General features: G+C 37.8%; 1 protein-coding gene and 1 non-coding gene across 7 annotated transcripts in view; one reads left to right on the top strand and one right to left on the bottom strand.

Annotated features, from left to right (window-relative positions):
- Window positions 1-8,814, bottom strand: part of LOC106883075 (uncharacterized) — a 322,884-nt gene that overhangs the window by 102,148 nt on the left and 211,922 nt on the right. The window lies entirely within an intron of this gene.
- LOC128247703 (5S ribosomal RNA) lies at window positions 7,637-7,755 on the top strand. The gene has a single exon (XR_008264071.1). It is a non-coding gene; the product is annotated as a 5S ribosomal RNA (ribosomal RNA).

Genomic DNA, 8,814 nt, shown 5'->3' on the forward strand with positions numbered 1-8,814 from the left:
TATATATATACATACATAAATGTATGTATGTTTAAAAATGAATCAACCTTCCATTTATGTTCTACAGTTCTATTTTAAGATCTCTATTTATATTAGCCAATCAGCTAACCAAAGACTATCCATGTTCTAAGAATAGCACACTGTAATCTATATTTAACGCCTGTTGTTATCTTGACATTACACTCTCCGTCTAGCGTGATTTTAAGAAATATAATTTGACCAATAAATACAAAAAAAAATAATAAAAAAAGCTTCTATTCTTTTATGATGTTCTCGTATTTTTAAGTATTCTAACAGAATTCTATTTATAAACACTCGCACGAATATGATAAATTATTTAAGAAAAATAAATAAATAAATTAGTTGCTATGATGAATTTGTCGTGTTTGTGTATGTCTCTGTTTGCGTGTGTATAATCATGTAAGTAGCTACTTACATAACACATACACACGTGCGCGTGTGTATGTAGCTAGTTGTCTAACTGTTAGACTCTAACACATATACATACAAGTAGGTAGGTAGCTAGTTACGTAATACTGAAGTGTGTGTATGTATATACGTTCGTTCGTGTGTGTATCTGTGAGGGTGTTTGATCGTGTGCGTAGGTGGTGAGTTGCATAACGCAAACACCCAGGGCAACACGACACATCTTTTTTCCTTTTATCAACAACTACCAACTGTTTTCATCATCTCCATACTCACCTTACCCTCACCTAGTATTAAATCATTAAGCCTAATCCTTCCTTCCTAGAATGTAACTCTCCGTTAATTCACTTCCCACTCGTATAGATATTATTTTCCAGTAGTGGTCGACAATCCAGTTGTCGACTGCGATATTCAGAGCAAACATCAACGATATCAATATTACATGTCACTAAAGGCCTGCACAGGCTGGAAACTAATCCTGCATCTGAGCGTCATGTGGAAGTGGGGCATTGAATAGTATTACAGATCATATTTAAGAGTCCCGTAGTATCATAGGCTGTGACAACTTCACAGGTATTTTTTTCTTACATCATTCATCGGAAAAAAAAATGCAACGGGTGTAAAAAACGGTGTAGGAGACGAACATGAAAACAAAAATTCCGGGAAAGCAACGGGGGGGGGGTGAGGAGAGGCCTTCGGAAAATTCACGAGATCCGATGTTCTTCCCTCATAACTTTTAGGAAAATGGAGGTTTTTTAGTGTAATTTTATATAAATACCTTTCAAACGGTATAGATTACGATTACAAAGAAATTTGTGGGGAAAATTTTGTCCGAGGAGATGGGGAGAGGACATCGGAGAATTCACAAGATCAGATATTTTTCCTTCGTAACTTTGAGGAAAATGGATATCTTTCTACTTCACACCCACGTAGGAAATGAATCTGAAAACAAAAATGTGCAGAAAGAAACGAGGAGGGGGTAGAGGACTTCGGAAAATTCACAAGATCCAAGTTTTTCCCTCGAAACTTTGAGGAAAATATAATCCTTTTGAAATCACAAATTAAGCTTTTCCTCAGGAACTTAGATGCTAAACATACTTTTGAAGGGTTCGGGTCCTTACTTCTACTATACATATATATATGTGTGTGTGTGTGTATAGTAAAAGTAAGGACCCGAACCCTTCAAAGAGATGTTTAGCATCCAAGTTCCTGAGGAAAAGCCTAATTTGCGATTTCAAAAGGATTATATTTTCCTCAAAATTACGAGGGAAAAAAAAACTCTGATCTTGTTAATCTTGTGAATTTTCCGAAGTCCTCTTCCCACCCCATCAGAAAAGATTTTCTTCACAAATTTCTTTGTAATCGTAACCTATACCGTTTGAAAGGTATTAATATAAAATTTCATTAAAAAAAACTATTTTCCTATAAGTTATGAGGGAAAAGCATTGGATCTTGTGAATTTTCCGAAGGCCTCCCCACCCTCGTTACTTTCCTGGAATTTTTGTTTTCATATTCGTTTCCTACACCTTTTTTCACACCTGTTGCACTATTTTTTTTTTTCGATTTCGTTTCCGGGTAATAATGTCAACATCAACCCATTTATTTGTTTCGGTCATTAGACTGTGGCCCTGCTGGGGCACTGCCTAACAAATCAACTCCAGGACTTGTCTTTTTTTTTCTAAGCCTGGTACTTATTCTATCGATCTCTACCGCTTAGCTGCTAAGTTACCGAGGACGTAAACCAACCAACACCGGTTGTCAAGTGTCGGTGGGGGACAAATACAAAAACATACACACATATAGATATGTATACATATATATATGTATACGATGGGCTTCTTTCGGATGAGTTTCTTTCTCTCTGTCAAATCCACTCACAAGGCTTTGGTCAGCCCAGGGCTATAGTACAAAACACTTACTCAAGTAGCATGCGGTGGGACTGAATCCAGGATCATGTAGTTGGGAAGCTTCTGACCACACTGCCATGCCTGGGCTTATTTGTCTTTTATCTGTTACTTGTTTTAATCATATCACTCCAGCCAGGCTGAAGCACTGCCTTAAGCATTTTAGTCAAACAAACTGACTCCGGTACTTATTTTACTTACTCTATCAGTTTATTTTTTCAAACTGCTAAGTTATGGTGACATAAACAAACCAACACTGGTTGCATTTGTATTTGTGGAGGGGATAAACACAAATGCAAAGACACACACACACACGCAATGGGCTTCCACACAGTTTCTGTCAACCATATTCAAATACAAAGCATTGTTCGGTCCAAGGTTATAAGAGAAGACACTTGCCCAAGGTGCCACGCAGTGAGACTGAAACTGAAACCACGTGGTTGCAAAGTGAGATTCTTCACCACAAAGCTATGCCTACACAAACATATATGAATATCTACTCACTCATAGTGCATTAAGTAATCGTAATTTCTTTTTATGAAGTATCATTAACAGGTATAAAAAGGTGTACAGAAGAAAATAAATCAATATATACGATAATTACTGTTTTTGACACAAAGAACAACAATGAGTGGATCTAATAAAAAGATGTGTGTGCGTGTGTATACAGTGTCAGTTTATTCTATTTATATAGTATATTTTTGATAGGAAGAATGAAGTGCTAACAAGGAGGAACAATTCATTTTGTACTGAGTGCTTTCCCATGGCACCAGCACTAGGGAGGTAACCATGTCCACATCACAACTAAAGACACTTTGAAGTTTCATGTCTCTGCATACTTGCCCACCTCTTTACAGAGAGAAGGAAATATATGAGTGATAAAGGCCTGACTGATAGCAGAATCTGAGATGAGTGATAGGAGTACATGCGCACAGTATTCTGAATAGGTATGTATATTCCAGGTAACATGACTGAGATGGCAGGTAGATGACAGGAGATAGAGTGATGGCAGAGACTCAAGATGTGTGGTTGAAAAGAAATAAGAGCATGTTGGTAGACAGAGTAGCACAGGAGGAGAGGGTGAAGGTAAACTAAAGTGAGTATAAGATGGTCCAGTGTAGCCATCTACACATAAGCAATCAGCTCGGTTCAAAGGGTTTAGAAATGATGGTGGTGACATGGTGAATGGAAAATAGGTAGATTCTGTACCAATAAGTGGCACAGGGAGTGATGGAAAAAGGGTAAGAAAAGGTGCAGTGATATCCTGGCTGGAGAGATGCACTGCTGAGCTACACTTAGTTAAACTGAAAGCATAGTATGGTGAGAATTGAGAAAAGGAGGAAGTGAGTGAGAGATGTGTAACAGGCATGGGCAAAAGAATGTGTTGGATGCAGAACATAGATAGACAATAAAGACACAGATTAAACAATGCAATATATGGTGAACAAGATGAGCAATAAAGGCAAGGGTGAAAGAGAGTAATATAAACTTAGATAAACTTATATGTTTCAACCAAAGATTGGTCCAGGCCATGTCTAACTTAATAGCACCACCTGGTAGGATTATCTAAATCCTTTTTACAGTTAAGTTTTGTTTATCATCCATTCAAGTAGTGAGTTCTTATTGAGTGAGTTGTATCCAGGTATGGGTGGCTTGTCTGGTATTCCTTGAAGAAATCTGTCTAGACTCCGTTTAAAGCTGATAGGATCCTTTTCTTCTTTTATCTGTTTCGGGACAATGTTAAACAGGGCAGGGCCTGTTGAGGAAAAGAAATTATGCAGCAGTGTACTTATATGTTGTGATCCTGAATTGGGTAGGGGACGTTTGGCCTGTGGTCCCAGCCTTGGATGAACCTTGAAACTAATGTTAAGAAAATTAATGGTTAACAAAAAAAGAGAATCACTGCCATCTTTAATCAAATCAACAGCAATAGAGTTATACATATTTTGAAAATCAGAAGAAGAAAAAAAGCAATACATTACAATGACTAGCAGTTTCAACATTTGATTCTTCAGTCTGAGTGAAAATGTGTATGTGAGTGTGTGCACAGGACAACATAATATAGTTAAAGATTTTTAATTATCACTGTATGTATAGATCAACTTGTCTTTATAAACATCTTCATAAAAGAAAAAGAGGGAGATTAGCCAGACTAGATCCCATCTTGTGTTGGGATTTCATCAGCAACTAAGTACTTTCTTTCACCATCTGCAGCTATTTTGCTAATAAACCCGCTATTATTAAGGACCTAAGTCATTTATACATATATGACAAATTCTTGGCAGCTAATATATTACTGGTGCATTAGCACTGTTTTGTTTCCATGTTATATTGTGCTATACAACATAAATAAAAAAAAAATTAGCTAAGATAGATGTAAGTACCTTATCTTTATATACAACATTTTCTTTGATAGCAAAAGATTGGATCTCAAGCTGGTTTCATAGGATTGAAATGAGTCTGCTTGATATCTCTCTTAAGATAACCAAACAATGTTGAATTTAGTAATCATGATTTTATCAGTTACAACATGATTCCCATGATCTTTTAATGCCAACTACAAAACACAGCAGCAATGTGCCAATATCATTTTATTCAGAAGATGGTGCCAGCGATCTTTAATTATAAACTAAAATACAGTTACATGTTCAACACACACGGCAATTACAACTTAATTTCAAGTCACGCCTTTGCTTGATTGTTCTCTACAAGATAACAGCACAAAAGTGAATTTTTAATCCTGCTTGGGACTTGTACTCTTTTGTGAAGATGTGGCCTTACTGGCACGTGAAAAAACATTTGAGTGAGGCCGTTGCCAGTGCCGCTGGACTGGCTCCTGTGCAGACGGCATGTAAAAAACACCATTTGAGCATGGCCGTTGCCAGTACCGCCTGACTGGCCCTCGTGCCGGTGGCACGTAAAAGCACCCACTACACTCTCAGAGTGGTTGGCATTAGGAAGGGCATCCAGCTGTAGAAACTCTGCCAGATCAGATTGGAGCCTGGTGCAGCCATCTGGTTCGCCAGTCCTCAGTCAAATCGTCCAACCCATGCTAGCATGGAAAGCGGATGTTAAACGAAATGATGATGTGGCATTGATGAGTACCTTGTGCATTAGTTGTTGCAGTATTGTTTTGGTAAACCTCTGGACACGCATTCTTTTTCATACTCAGCTGCAAGTAGAGATACCATATAATCTTTTCTACTCTAGGCACAAGGCCTGAAATTTTTGGGGAGGGGGCCAGTCAGTTAGATCGACTCCAGTATGCAACTGGTACTTAATTTATTGACCTTGGCAAAATTTGAACTCAGAGCATAAAAATAAGCGGAATACCGCTAAGCATTTTGCCTGGCATGCTAACATTTCTGCCAGCTCGCTATCTTAGACATGCCATATAGTGCATAGTTAACAAACTTCCTTGTCTGTACCTATTCTCTGATGACTTCCAATGCCTACCTTCCTTACACAGTCACATCCAACTTGTTACATGTTAAATTGGGCTGTACGCCAAAATATTCAGGCAAATTCACATCAAGGCCTTCACAAAAATTTCTCAAGTTGTTCATGCTTGATAAGATTTAATTTAAATTCCTTTAACACACATAAATACATACATACATATATATACACACACAGACACACATAAATATATATATATACACACAAACACACATAGTGATTATTTTTTAATTTGTATTAAGATAAACTGATGTTTTGTTTTTGTTTTTTTAACAACATTGTATGACTTAAAACAAATATAAACATATTCTTGTTGATATCTCTTCCATTGCAGAGATATCAAGAGCTACCCACTGCTTGTAATTATATGTTGTAACATTCCCAGTATATTATATATTTACTGATATGTCAATGTCCAACTGATATCTCAGTGTGATCCTTTCTGGAAATTGCACAGGAAATCAGATTTGGATGCCTATCAGACAGAATTGCATGATGATGACATGGTTCTCAGTTTAGAATCTGCAAAACTACAGAAGCTTGAAATTATGAGAAGTACACTACAGTCTGAAAAGCCAAAGGTTACTAAAACAAAGATTCAAACTGCTTATTTGTGGTAGGGGTCGTAAAAGGCAAAGTGATCTTGTTTGGTATGCAGGAAGAGAATAACCATAAACTCATCAATGTATAGCCAGTGTTAAAAAAGGAAGGGGAGGGGACAAAAATACAATAGGCTCTCTGAGAAGACTGACTACAAAGCAAAACTTTAAATATTACATCAGAGTGGGCTCTGGCATGAGCTGACATGAATTAAAGAACACGGAATGCTTGGCTGAGTATGAAATGCATTAGATAATAGTAGTGGAACATTTGTTCCTTGTCTTGCCATCATTGTTGTTGTTGCTGTTGTGGTGGTGGTGGTGGTGGGGTTTTGGTATTGGTGGCAATTGTAGTGGGGACAATGGTGGTGGTAATGGTGGTGGTAATGGTGGTAGTAATGGTGTTGGCAGTGGTGGTGGTGGTGGTGGTGGTAATGGAGCTTGATGATGATAATAACAATTATAGTAATGATAATGACTGTTGTGGTAATGAGGTGGATTTTGGCTTCCTACATTGCAATTCTGTTTTGAATTCCTCTGCTTTTCATTTCACAAAGATATTAGCTCTACTGGTTATTATACCTGAATAAATTGATACTTTTCTTTACAGCCTTCACCTTTTTAATCACCTTTGTTATATTCTCTAGCTCTTCTTTTATCCATCATCTCAGTCATCCATTTTAGTCATTCTATTTCATCTTCCTCTCTCTCTCCCTCTCCCCTCTTTCTCTCCTCCCCTCTCACGTGTGTACACACACACAGAGCAAGATATGGTCCTCTCATCTGTTGGCGCCTACCAAATGGTCCAACCCATGCTAACATGGAAAGCACATACAAAATTATGATGATGATATATACACGGTTCTGGGTTCAGTCCCACTGCATAGTACCTTGGGCAAGTGTCTTCTATTATAGCCTTGAGCCGACCAAGGCCTTGTGAGTGACTTTGGTAGATGGAAACTGAAAGAAGCCTGTCACATATACACACATGTGTATCTTTGTGTCTGTGTTTGTTCCCCCTCACCACCACTTAACGTTAAAGGCATCCAATAGTGTTGCGTGGTTGATGTTAGGAAGGGCATCTAGCTGTAGAAACCAAGCCAAAATAGACTGGAGTCAGGTGCAGCTCTCTGGTTTAATAGTTTGTCAAACTGTCTAACCCATGCCAATATGGAAAACAGATGCTAAATGATGATGAAAAAAAGAAGAAAAACAACAAACATGAAGATATGCACAAGAAGTATTTTAGCTTATGGCCATATCACGTTGAAAGCACCGCTTCTCGTCCGATCACCGAAGTTAAGCAACATCGAGCCTAGTTAGTACTTAGATGGGTGACCGCTTGGGAACCCTAGGTGCTGTAAGCGTCTCACACTTTGGCGCAGGAGTGGCAGTGTGTTAAGTAGCTCGCTTACCAACAACATGGTTCCAGGTTCATTCCCACTGCACCTTGAGCAAGTGTCTTCTAAAATAGCCTTGGGCCGACCAAAGCCTTGTGAGTGGATTTGGTAGACACAAACTAAAAGAAACCTGTCATATATATGTATATATATATATATATATATATATATATATATATATATATATATATCTTTGTGTGTGTATATGTTTGTGTGTCTGTATTTGTCCCCCCAACATTGCTTGACAACCGATGGTGGTGGTGTGTTTACGTCCCTGTAACTTAGCGGTTTGGCAAAAAGATACCGATAGAATAAGTACTAGGCATCCAAAGATTAAGTCCTGGGGTCGATATGCTCGACTAAAGGCGGTGCCCCAGCATGGCCGCAGTCAAATGACTGAAACAAGTAAAAGAGTAGCTTGAAGCTCGGTGAAAGGAGAGAGTTTAATGTTTTGTGAATAGCTCTTCACTGGAAAGGAGAAAGGGAAAAGTCCAAAGAAGGAGGAGGAGGAGGAGGAGGAGGAGAAGAAATCACCAACAGGCCACATGTAATTACATTACTAAAGTGTGTGTGTGTGTATATATATATATATACATACACACACACACACACACACACACACAAAAGAAAGTGGAACTCAACACATTAAGTTGGAGTTACATATATTATTATTCAAAACAGTTTGATTCAGGCCACAAAGTTTCTTAGGCTTGTTACAGGAACCTTAGCTTGTCGGATTCATGCAATTCAGTCACTTGTGCCTGATGAGCTAGGTTGCAGTAATGAGCCAATGAAAGTTGCATGGGGTTGAATCAAACTGTTTTAAATAATAACAAGAACATCAACAATATATACATATACATATATATATACAAGAATAAGGGCAGGGAATCGTTCATTAATAATAGAATTAATAATTAACAATTTTGCCAAGTAGTTCAGTATGAAAAAACCTTTATCGGTAAAACCATTTATCATCATAAATATACAGGGATTAGCATTGAGTGATATATATATATATATATA

This window comes from Octopus bimaculoides, chromosome 4 (assembly GCF_001194135.2).
Source record: "Octopus bimaculoides isolate UCB-OBI-ISO-001 chromosome 4, ASM119413v2, whole genome shotgun sequence".
NCBI classification, from domain to species: Eukaryota; Metazoa; Mollusca; class Cephalopoda; order Octopoda; family Octopodidae; genus Octopus; species Octopus bimaculoides.